Raw genomic sequence first — 11,903 nt, 5'->3', positions numbered from 1 at the left:
TCAATACATCTTGTTGGGGGTCTTCCTCCGTTTCTCTGCCCCTCTGTTTTTTGTTTTGTTGTTGTTGTTGTTTTTTAACCGTGCAGCAATGTCTTTTATTATGTATTGTGTGTTTTTGTGTGTGGGGTTTTTTTTTTATTTCCTTAATCTCTCCATACATAGGCAAAAATAAGTATAATGTTTTAACATATTTGAACTTGCCAACCTGATCATTCCTTAGAGAAGGGACAAGTATCCCCAAAGTATGCTTAACCAGGAGGCCAATTCATCTGCTGACCTCCAAGAACATGAAGATGAACATGAAAGACAGACTGTCCTCCATCTGAACCTTCATTCACCACCATTCGATAAGCCTTTTTGAGGCCCAGGTCAGCAGCACATTTCTTGCCAACAATCATCAAATGCCTGAGAAGATTTTCATCATCATCATCTGCTACTGAAATCTGGGAAATATGCTTCTTAGGTATCACTGGAAAATGTGTTGGTGCTTAAGGGGAAATGTCGTGGAAAACAAGACACCGGTCATCCTCAAAAACGATTTTGACTGGGATTTCCTTGTGAATGATCTTCCAAAAATTGTGTCACTACTAGGCCAAGCGGCCTGAGCCTTGCGATCTCATCTGCCATCTCAGTCTCTGTCTGGTGTCAAGGCTCTGGGAGAAGCTCGAGGGGAGGAAGGAATGGGGAAGCACACCACCTAGCTTCTCTGACCCTCTGTTTTATCAAGCATGATATCAATTCTCCAGGGACTGGTCCCTCCTAATACTACTATGTCTGAAGTGTGATAGATGAAATCTCACCATTCCGGCTTATAAGGAGCATCCTTGTTGTACTTCTTCCAACACAGATTTGTTTGTTTTCCCGGCAGTCATTGGCACTTTTAATATTGTTCTCTAACACCATATTTCAAATGTACTAATTCTTCTATGGTGTAGCTTATTAATGGTACAACTTTTACATGCATATGAAGCAATTGAAAGTGCCATGACTTGGGTCAGCTGCACATTAGTCCTCAATAACATCTTTGCTCTTTAACATTTTAAAGAGGTCTTTTGCAGCAGATTTGCCTAATGCAATATGTTTTTTTATTTTTTGACTGATACTTCCATGAGTGTTGATGTGGATCCAAGTAGAATGAAGTCTTTGACAACTTTAGGCTTTTCTCCATTTATCATGTTATTTATTGGTGCAGTTATGAGGATTTTTGTTTTCTTTGCATTGAGTTGCAATCCAGACTGAAGGCTGCAGTCTTTGATCTTCATCAGTAAGTATTTTAAGTCCTTTATGTATCCAGCAAGTAAGGTTGTATCATCTTGACATTGCAGGTTCTTAATAAGTCTTTCTCCAATCCTGATGGCAAGTTCTTCTACATATAATTCAGTTTCTCACATTATTTGCTTATCATACAGACTATATAACAATGGTGAGAGGATATAACCCTGGCACACCTTTCCTGTTTTTAAATCATTTTAGTTTTGACAACTTCTAATTTTCTTAGAATCATGCTTTGTACGTTCTATGTTCTGATTATTAACAGGTGTTTGCAGCTGGTTCTTCTTATTTTGAGTTGTGACCCAACAGCAAATGAAGGTCCTGATAGCATTTCTCCAATCACGTTATTGTGGTCAACTCTACTTTGAGAAGGCAGCTCTTCCCCAGGCATAGTTTGAATGCTTTCCAAATTGAAGGGCTCATCCTCCGGTACTAAACCTGACAACTTCCACTACTATTCAGAAGGCTTTCAGTGGCTAAAGCTTTAAAAGTAGCCCACCATTCCTTTTTCCTAGTCTGCTTAAGTTTGGCAGCTCCGCTGAAACTTGTCCACCATGGTGACCCTGCTGGTATTTTAAATACTGGTAGCGTAGATTCTAGGATCACAACAACACACAAGCCACCAGAGTATGATTAACTAACTGACAGGCCAATGGTGGAACCAAAATATACAGAATGTCAAGTTTTGTTTGTTTTCTTTTGTTTACATGCCAGGTGCAGAGGTGGGCGGCATCGGAGAAAGGTCTTAGCCAAAGATGAGTTTGAAGTCGAGCTCCTTGTGGGTCCCCCAGTTTTACAGTAGTTACAGACATGGTCCAAGCTACTGGACTTCTCTTCTTGTGGCAAGGCTTTAGCAGTGGCTCCTGATCCTCTCTTCAGCCTGGGTGGCGCCGATCAGGAGGTCATGACTGAGCAGCCAACTATCCTGAACGCAGAGGCATTCGGTTCTGAATTGGAGAGCTGGTTGTACACTAAGTCTCACCAAAAGCCACGGGCAGCCACTGCCACTGTTCAATAGTGCCTGAGCCTCCACCGTGGTCTGAGTGGATGCTTACCGCCCCCAACAGCCTCGCCTGGCTCATTCCTGCTCCATGTGGAGCACCCAGCTCAGCCTCCTACTGTGCCAGTCCAAACATCACAGTGGGTTAATTAGTGGTGGTGGTGGTGGTTATGTGCCATGGAGTCAGTTCCAACTCGTAGCAACCCTGAATATGGTTTCCGAGGCTGTAAATCTTTACAGGAGCAGAAAGCCTCAGCTCCTGCGGAACAGCTGGTAGTTTCAAAGTGCTGACCGGTGGAATAATTTAATTCAGACTTCAAGTCAGACAGCTTTGGTTTTCAGCTTCTGCTCTTCCATACAAATCTTTAACCTCAGCACTTGCCTTCGAATCTTCTTTAACTTGTGGCATCCCCTCTGTGTCAGTAACAGTAAACTGTTAGTGATTGTTTGGAAGTAAATGTCCAGCTTTTCTTCTGAGATGCTACAGGGTAGACTAAAATTTCCAACCTTTTTAGTTAGCAATAGAACACAGAGCCCTAGTGGTACTGTAGGATAAGGTCGTCAGTTGAAACCCACCAGAAGTTCTACAGGTGAAAAATAAGGTTGTCTTCTCTTGTAAAGATTTACAGCCTGGGTCACTGAGTTAGAAATGGCTGATGGCAGTGTGTTTTTCTGAGAGTGGAGAACGTGTTAACTATTTGTACCACCTCAGGATTCTACATGACCTTACCCAAGCCTGCCATCACTAGATTCTGACTCATGTTGTTTGTGTGAGGTTGAGTGTTCTCAATTCTTAGAGATCATGTATAGGGTTTCCAAGTAGCGGCTGATGGGTTTCAATCCCCGACATTGCGATTAACAGTCCAGGGCTTATCGTACAGCACACATCAGGACTCCTTGTTGTTGTTCAGTGCCTTCAAGTCATTTCCAATCCATAACAACTCTGTAATGGGTTTTCTAGGAGTGGCTAGTGAGCTTGACCCGCTGACCTTATAGTTCAAACCGACTTTGCAGTCCAGTGCATGAACCCACAGTGCCACACTGTTGTTAATTTTTTTACATTTTAAAAACATGTTATTGAAGTACAATTATCATACAGTAAAATTCAGTTTTTAGTGCATAAATTGACAAATGCAATCATACAATCATCATTAAGAAGTAGAACAGTTCCAGCACTTCCAGATCCCTTCATGTCCCACTGTAATCAGATCCAATCCCTCTGAGTTGCATAAAGGGTTCAGTTTGTCATCAGCATTTGGGATTTCCTCTATTCCCCAGAACAGACCCCTTATCATCCTGTTATATTTACATAGTCCCTATACCTGGAGAGCCACTCCACTGACCTCAACTATCTTGAGGAACTTTTCTCACCATCCCCATTCTAAAAAGAGGGAAGGGGAACAACAAAGCAGTCCAGTGTTTGCCCTTAGTTTAAGTAGGTATTGCTGGGCCCTAAACCTCCACCTTCTCGTGTCTACTTCAGGTCAGCAGACATGGGGCCAGGAGCTGATATAGGTTGAGCAGCACAGATGAGAGGCTAGGATTGCTAAGCTTGTACCTAGTGCACATCACAGATGCTATTTAGCAAAACTATGAAGTGTGCTGTCTTAGTATTCCTTCACATACACAACACTACACCGAGGAGGGACAGGTGTCTAGAGGTCAGGTAACAGGTCCTGAGACTTTGTGGCTCTGTGGCTGAAGGCCAAGGAGCTGGGGTGGGAAGTGAGGACACACTCATGTGACGGGCTCTTTCAGGAAGCAGCCAGGACTGAGGGAAAGACTAAGAAAAGGAGAAGCTTTAGGCCGTGACTACACTGGGAGAACCCTCCAATTAGTCAGCAGGGCTGGACCATGTATGATCTTGATGAAATGTTCAGAATTTTACACTTGATCCTGCCTCTCCACTTTCTGGTAACCAGGGTATCGTCCTAGCCATGCAGCAAACTAGTGACACAGGACAGGCAGGCGCATCCTCTCCTTGCCCTGCTGACATGAGTGCTCCAGAGTTTGACATGTGGCCAAGAAAGGCAATTTAGGGTCTCATGATGGGCTTTTCGTGTTGTACCTGTCTGGAATTTCTCCTGCTCTCTGTCTGTGAGAATGTGATCAGGAAGCCAGGGATTCCTGAGGACTCATTCCAACCTTGTGGAAATACAAAAGGAACACAGAGGTGGGTAACAGCCTCCACACCTGTCAGTTCACCTGAGTACCCTGTGCTAGGCTCCCTGGAACAGGAGGGATCTCTCCATCACTCAGTCCCCAGACATGCTCCCTTGGTCTTATTACCTACTGACTGCACCAGCTTCACTGTTCCCTGAGTCACACAGGTCCTGACTTAGCACTGTCTTCACACTCTTCCTGGCCTGTGCCCAGCCCAGGCCTATCTATCACAATCAGGCCAGGCAGAGATGTGGTTACCTCTGTATGAGGTCAGTGGGTGCTCCAAAGTGATTCAATGTGCATGTGTGGCCGTGCAGTTCAGCAGAAGCCATAAGAGTTCAGCCTGGACTGCTACTGCCACCCCTTCTTTGAAGATTCTGTTAGTAAATTTGTTTTTCTTCAGTAAATTTGTTTTTAAATGCTCATCATTATCTACTAAAGTGACTTCATGACCTAAGCATGGAGTAAAAAGAACAGTGAGTAAAAACCACTCTGAAGGGTTTTACACAGTTCATGAAAAGTTCAGCTATCTTGATTCCCAAAATGGACTCTTGAAGAAGCGAAACCTGGTCTCAGACTAGATGTGGAGTCTGAGACATCCCAGACCTTTATGGGCCCAGAAACCATGGTTTGTCCGTGTCCCAGGATTGGCTCCCACTTGATCATCATCAGGAAAGACTGAGGGAAAAATCTACACATTCTAGTTAGTCTGAGAAAGCAGGATTCAGTTTCCCAGTGATCAGTGGGGATGCTGCTAGAAAGAAAATGCTCTAGGGAGATGTTTGAAAAGTCCCTTCCTTATCTCATGAATCTCACTTAGAGAGGGTAGATCTAGTGGCTCATAGTAGAGACAGGTTTCTCTAATGCAGGTAAATATCTGAGTTGAGAGGGACTTAAAAGGTCAGTAAGGGGCTTTGGGGTCACATGGTTAAGTTCTTGACTGACAACTGAAGGTTAGGGGATAGTGACTACCCTCTGTTGTTGTGTTTTAAAGTGCCGACGAGTCGATTCAGCTCATAACGACCCTGTACAGGATTTCCAAAGAGCAGCTGATGAATTTGAACCACTGACCTTGCAGTTCAAATGGCTTTATCCCACAGCACCACACCACTACCATACCACAGCATCACTCCAGGACCACCCTCTGTTGTTGTTAAATACCATTGAGTTGGTTCTAACTCATAGTTGACCCTAGATAGGGTTTCCAAGGAGCAGCTGTGAGCTTGAAGTGCTGACCTTGCAGTTCAAATGGCTTTGCAGTTTGGTTCACTAACCCACAGTGTCATACCAGAACCACCCACTAGCACCTTTCAAATCTTGATTCAAGGCAAGTTTGCTCAGGAAGGACAGGAGTGAGTTATGAAACTTTGGGGTTCTTCTATGGAGAACAGAGACACCCAGAGATGAGGAGCCAGAAAACAACAGTCCTACTCTGCTGTCCTAGATTTCCTCCCCCACCTCCTTGGATTCAGCCCTCTCCCTTAGGTGTGAAGTGCTGCTCAAGCTCACTGTTTCACTAGTTCTAGTTTTAAGTTCCTCTCTTCCTGCTCCATCCCCCCCAAAAGGGGAGCTGGGATGCTTACAGGTTTCAGTTTCCATTCATGGAAATACCAGTTCCCAGTGTAGAGGTGCAGGCAGGGTTTCACACTGTCTTTCCTGGGTGCGATGCTGTCTTTGAGTCAGGGCATCTGCTGAAACCCTACCCTTCACAGAGGCAGATCCGATGCCAGCAGAGAACAGGATCAGAGTGCCCTGGCATATATCTCTGTTGCCTCCCCATCCCACTCGTAGGAGGGAGCCCTGTGCTAAGTCAGTGTTGTTCCTCTTAGGAGAACTGACCCGTAAATAAATACAAACTTGTTTGGGTTCCAGGCTCCTTAAGCTCCAGTGTTTACTTGGCTCCATCTAACTAACACAGCTTGAGGACTAAGGTGTGCCTGACCCAAGCCATGGTATTTTCAGTAACCTCATAGGTATGCAAAAGCTGGATAGTAAATAAGGAAGATCATAGAACTTTGAATTATGGTGTTGGAGGACAATACTAAAAGTGCCATGGGCTGCCAAAAGAACCAATAGATCTGTTTTGGAAGAAGTGTAGCCAGAGTGCTCCTTAGAGGCCAAGAGGGCCAAACTTCGTCTCTCATATTTTGGACATATTGTCAGGAGGGAACAGTTGTTGCAGAAGGATATCATGCTTGGTAAGATGGAGGGTCAGAGAAAAAGAGGAAGACCCACAAAGAGATGGACTGGCCAGGTGGCAGCATTGATGGACTCAAGTGTGGCAACAGTAATGAGGTTGGCCCAAGATCAGACATTGTTTCATTCTGCTGTGCATGGAGTTGCTATGAGTCCTTCCGACTTGATGGCACCTAACAACAACTGAACTCCAGAGTTGACTAGGCTCACCCTGCTGCAGAGCTCATCTGTCCTGTCTTCAATCACTGCCCTCCACTCTCTCATAGACACCGATCATTCCAGGGCCCCTGTCTCTAATATTCTGCTGTTCAGATTTCTTTGATTCAGGATATGTTTGATGTCTATACAAATTTCTCTTGCTTTCTATCACATCTGCTTGTAAAATCCACCCTGAATGAAGCCAAGTATTCCTCCCAGTGCCTGCACCTGGGCAGTTGGGTGCTGTAGAACAGAAATGTGAGCTTGAACTGCTGACCTTGCAGTTCAAATGGCTTTGTAGTCTGGTGCATTAACCTACAGTGCCACACCAGAACCACCCTCTAGCACCTTATAAACCTTGATTCAAGGCACTGGGACAGATGTATTGTCCTGAGCTCACAGTGACAGTCCTCATCTGGTGCTTTCAGGCTAGAAATACCTCCTCAGGTTCCTTTAATCATTCTGTATACCATTCTCTGAAAAGATTGTTGGTTTCCTCTCTTTGTACCCTTCTGATTGCAGCCATGAGGAAATGAGTCTACCTCGCCTCAGCACCTAGAGCAGAGCCTGGTAGGTGCTTAAAATATAATGTGGAGTGGATGAGACCTTGTTCGCAAACCTCTGTGCTTCCTCCTTCTTCACTTATACAGAGAACAGAATAGTGGTGTTTTACCTGAATAGAGACAGGTGGTCAAGTAAGAACTGACACCAATTCCACATATCATCTGGCTCCAAACCTGTGCTCTGGGTGTCAGTACTTACACTTGGGTTGTAAAGTTGTAAAGTGCTCTAAAGTTCAAGGAAGAGCACTGACATGGGGCCATGAGTTTCCAGCCACTGATTCTAGGGCAGTGAAGACTGTTAAGATCGTCACTTACCTCTGTCCTCCTGTGTATTCACAAGGCTAGGATTAAGTCCCCAGGTGTCCCTGGCTTCCTTCTAACCTCCTCCATCCAGGTACAAGTGGAAAAGCCCATTCAGAGATTCTGAGCTATTTGTCTTGACTACATGTCAGACCTGGAGCACTGATGTTTGCTGCCGGGGAGAGGATGTGGCTGTGTGATTTGTTTCACTGGTTGACTGCATGCCCTAGCTAGCAGGACAATGCCCTATCTAGCAGGAGAAGGCAGGGAGACAGGATGAATACTGAGCATCTTCATCAAGACCCTACATAGTTTATCCCTGCATACTGACATAAAAGCTGTCTCTTTACCTGTTCTAGACTCCCTGCTTTATCCACAGTGACTTGGCTGCCCAGATTCTTTCATTTCCAGGCCTTCACACAGTTGTTTCTGCTGTCTGGAAGAGCAATTCACATGGCTGAGCCTCCTGATACCCACTCCAGTGCCTTGGCTTTCATTCACAGAGTCACTGTTTCAGAATCTGGTACCTGATCCTCTTTGCAGCACTGGGCATGCTCAGGACAATCTAACTCATCACTCTGATTATTTTGGCTAATGTCTGTGATGTGCACTAAGCTACACACTCAAAAATCCTAGCCTCTCACCTCTGCTCCTCATCGAGTATCAGATCCTGGTTTCATGCCCAGTGACCCATGGGCAGATAGGAGAAAGTGGAGTTTTGGGTCCCAGCAATACCCATCACTTGCTGTGAAACTAAGGGCTTTTGCTCCATCCCTCAGTGATTCCCTTTTCCTCATTCTAAAATGAAAACAGTGAGAAAAATGCAAGATAAGTGAGGTCAGTGGAATGGCTCTCCATTCATGGGGACTATGTGACTGTAACAGAACAATAGAGAAGAATGTGTTTCTGGGGGATGGAAAACACCCCAAATGCTGATGACAAGTTGAAACACAGTTCCTTCAACACAGATCTACTTGTTCTTCTTCTAGTCCATGGTACATTGTGCAGCTCAGAAACTGGTTCTACTGCCATAGATTTCTTGTCTGGACCAGAAAAAGTTGACAGGTTGAGGAGATGGATGGCAGGGTCACTTTAGAGAGTGCTTATGTGATGTGCTTTCAACTTATGTCAACTGTAAGTACGACCTGTGTTGAACATGTGTCTCCAGAGCACAACAACTTCAGCAGACAGTGTCTGGGGCTGATTCAGTTTTTGCATAGACAGAGGAGGCAGTAGGAGGACACATGTCTGGCTTTGCTTGTTATAGGAATCCCAATGGGTACTTATTGAGCCGCCGTGTTTCCTACCTCAAATGGTGGTTCATTCATCACACAAGAAGCACTTATGGCAGATTACAAATGTACTATGTGAGTGAGTCCTTTCATGATTTTATTTCTTATTTTCTTCTCTACCCTCAGGACACTGTCCCCCATGCCCAACCCCTATCTAATAGGGCCTGCAGTAGTTGAGATATAGGTGACAGGTGGTGGTGGTAAAATGCTAATTCTTTTTTGGTCCCTACTAAAGGCTTCTCAGTCAGGGGTATGACCAAGTTGGTGATTGTGTTATTATTGTTCGTTTCCCTCAGGTTGATTCCTTCTATGGCAAACCTATGTTTTGCCATGGATGTAGAACTGTACTCCTTAGGAGTTTCAAGGCTGTAACTTTTCAAGAAAGAGATTGGCAGATCTGTCTTCCAGGTCAATGAGATGAGCTGTTAACCTTGAGCCTAGCAGTCAGCCACGTAATTGTTTGTGCCACCTAGAAACCACCAAGGAAAACATTTAAACATAATATGGCTCTGGAATTTGTTAATTAGATCAACTAGAGTTCTGGAGTGTGCCCAGAAGATATGCTATTTACTGGGCACACCTAGATAAACACTGAGTCCTGAATCATATTTTCCCCAAGGAAAGAGGAACAAGGAACTCCCTGGTGGTACTGCATGAATGGGTGGGGATGAGAAAGAATCATGCTGTTGTTTTCAAAAGATCCATAGCAGAATCCCTAAATTCCACTCACTGTCTCTCTATATTATTCAGTGGCTGCCTCTTCCTCCAAAGCTCAGTGAATATGAACAGAGGAGGCAGAGCACAGGGAGAGTTTACCAACCTAGAACTCACTGTGGTGTGAGATGACCACATGGGCTGGCAGTGAGGGTAAGAGAAGGTTCTCAACTGCACTGCACAGAGCCTGGAATTCTGTTCTGGGTGTAAACTTTGCCTACTGAAGTCTCTTGCATTAGTTAGGGTCTTCTAATGACTTCTCAAAGTATTGACGGTCTCAGCCTAGCCTAAGAACCTCTTGATCTCCCTTTTTTCTCTGTTTATGGAAAGGGAAACAAACACGAGTTACTTTCACTTTCCTTTTTAAACTAATATGGGGAGGTTCCCAGGAAAACCAGAGTCTCTTTCCACCTCTCTTTCCCTAAGAGTTCAGCCCATCTCTAAGGAGGCCTGAAGCGGATGGAGAATAGTGTAAACAGCTTATACTTTGGTCATTACCTTCTGGAGGGAGTTTTTGTGTTCTGTTCTCTCTGTGATAACTACATGGACAAAGAAGACAATGGTAATAGGGCAGGAAAATGACATTTACAGGGAAACTTCTGGAATCTTGTGTCTTAATGACTGTAGCAATCATCTTAGGATTTTGGTTCACTTAAAGGGACTCCAGCACTGGTATTTCTCACAAGAATTGTGGAGTGTGATGGCACTTGATGGAATCCATCTCTGCATTGTGTTAACCACTAAGTTTGCTGTAATTTGTTAAGGCAACAATAAAAACTCACACATTCATTCACCATCCTCTCTGTCTAGTGGGTTTCTAGTGATGACCAAGGAGCTTATAAAAATCATGTGAAAATAGAAAGCTGTCTTAAAGTGATTGCTAAAGACTCTACGGTAGGATGTCTGTCATTAGTAATATGGCTGCTGTTGTTAGTTGCCATGGAGTGATTTCTGACCCATAAAGACTCTAAGCACCAGAATGAAACATTGCCTATTTCTGTGCCATCCTCACAAATATTGTTATGCTTGTGCCCATTGTTGCTGCCACTGAGCCAGTCCATCTCATTGGGATCTTCTCTTTTCCCCTGACTTTCCTTTCCTTTCCTTCCCTTCCCTTCCCTTCACTTCACTTTACTAAACATGATGTCTTCAAAGGACTGATGTCTCCTGATAACATGTTTGAAACTTGATTGATGAAATCCCATCCTCCTGCTGTATAAGGAGCACTCTGGCTGTACTTCTTCCAATGAAGTCGAAACACAGTTCTTCCAACACAGATCTGTTTATTCTTCTAGAAGTCCATGGTATCTTCAATATTCTCCAACACCACAACTCAAGTTCACAATTCTCCTACAGTCTTCTTTATTCATTATTCAACTTTCACAGGCATATGAGACTATTGAAAATTCCATAACTTGGGTCAGGCACACCTTAGTCCTCAGACTGATATCTTTGCTCTTGAACACTTTAAAGAGGTCTTGTGCAGCAGATTTGTCCAACACAATGTCATTTGATTTCTAGGCTGCTGCTTGCATTAGTGCTGAATGTGAATCAAAGCAATATGAAGTCTTTGACAACTTCAAACTCTTCTCCATTTATCATGAGGATATTTATTCATCCAGGTGTGAGGATTTTTGTTTTTACATTCAGGTGCAATCATTAATGTAAATGGGTTTTGGTCGTCATCAGTATTTGAAGTCCTCTTCACTTTCAGCGTGCAAGGTTGAATCATCTGCATATCGCAGGCTGTTAATTAGTCTTCCTCCAATCCTGATGCCATATTCTTCTTCATATAATCCAGGTTCTCAGATTATTTGTTCTGCATACAGATTGAATAAGTATGGTGGAAGAATACATACCTTTCCTGATTTTAATCCATTCAGCATCCCCTGATTCTGTTCAAATCTTGGACTATGTATAGATTCTTCATGGGCACAAGTAGATGTTCTGGACTACTCATTCTTCACAATGCTATTTCCAGTTTGCCATGATCCAAAAGTTGAAAGCCTTTGAATAGTCAATAAAGCACAAGTAAACAACTTTATGGTATGCTCTGGTTTCAGACAAGATCCTTCGATGTCAGCAATGATTTCCCTAGTTCCACATCCTCTTCTGAAACCAGCTTGAATTTCTGGCAGTTGTTTGTTGGTGTACTATTGCAGCCATTTAAAATTATCTGTAGAAAAATTTTACTTGCATATGATA

General features: G+C 43.8%; 1 pseudogene; it reads right to left on the bottom strand.

Annotated features, from left to right (window-relative positions):
* Positions 1–248: 248 nt before the first annotated feature.
* LOC102815565 lies at positions 249–627 on the bottom strand (annotated as a pseudogene).
* Between the last annotated feature and the right edge of the window lie 11,276 nt (positions 628–11,903).

The sequence above is a fragment of the Chrysochloris asiatica genome, unplaced genomic scaffold (genome assembly GCF_000296735.1).
Source record: "Chrysochloris asiatica unplaced genomic scaffold, ChrAsi1.0 scaffold00492, whole genome shotgun sequence".
Lineage (NCBI taxonomy): Eukaryota > Metazoa > Chordata > Mammalia > Afrosoricida > Chrysochloridae > Chrysochloris > Chrysochloris asiatica.
Note: the sequence above shows the minus strand (reverse complement) of the source record. Positions and strands in the feature narration are given on the sequence as shown.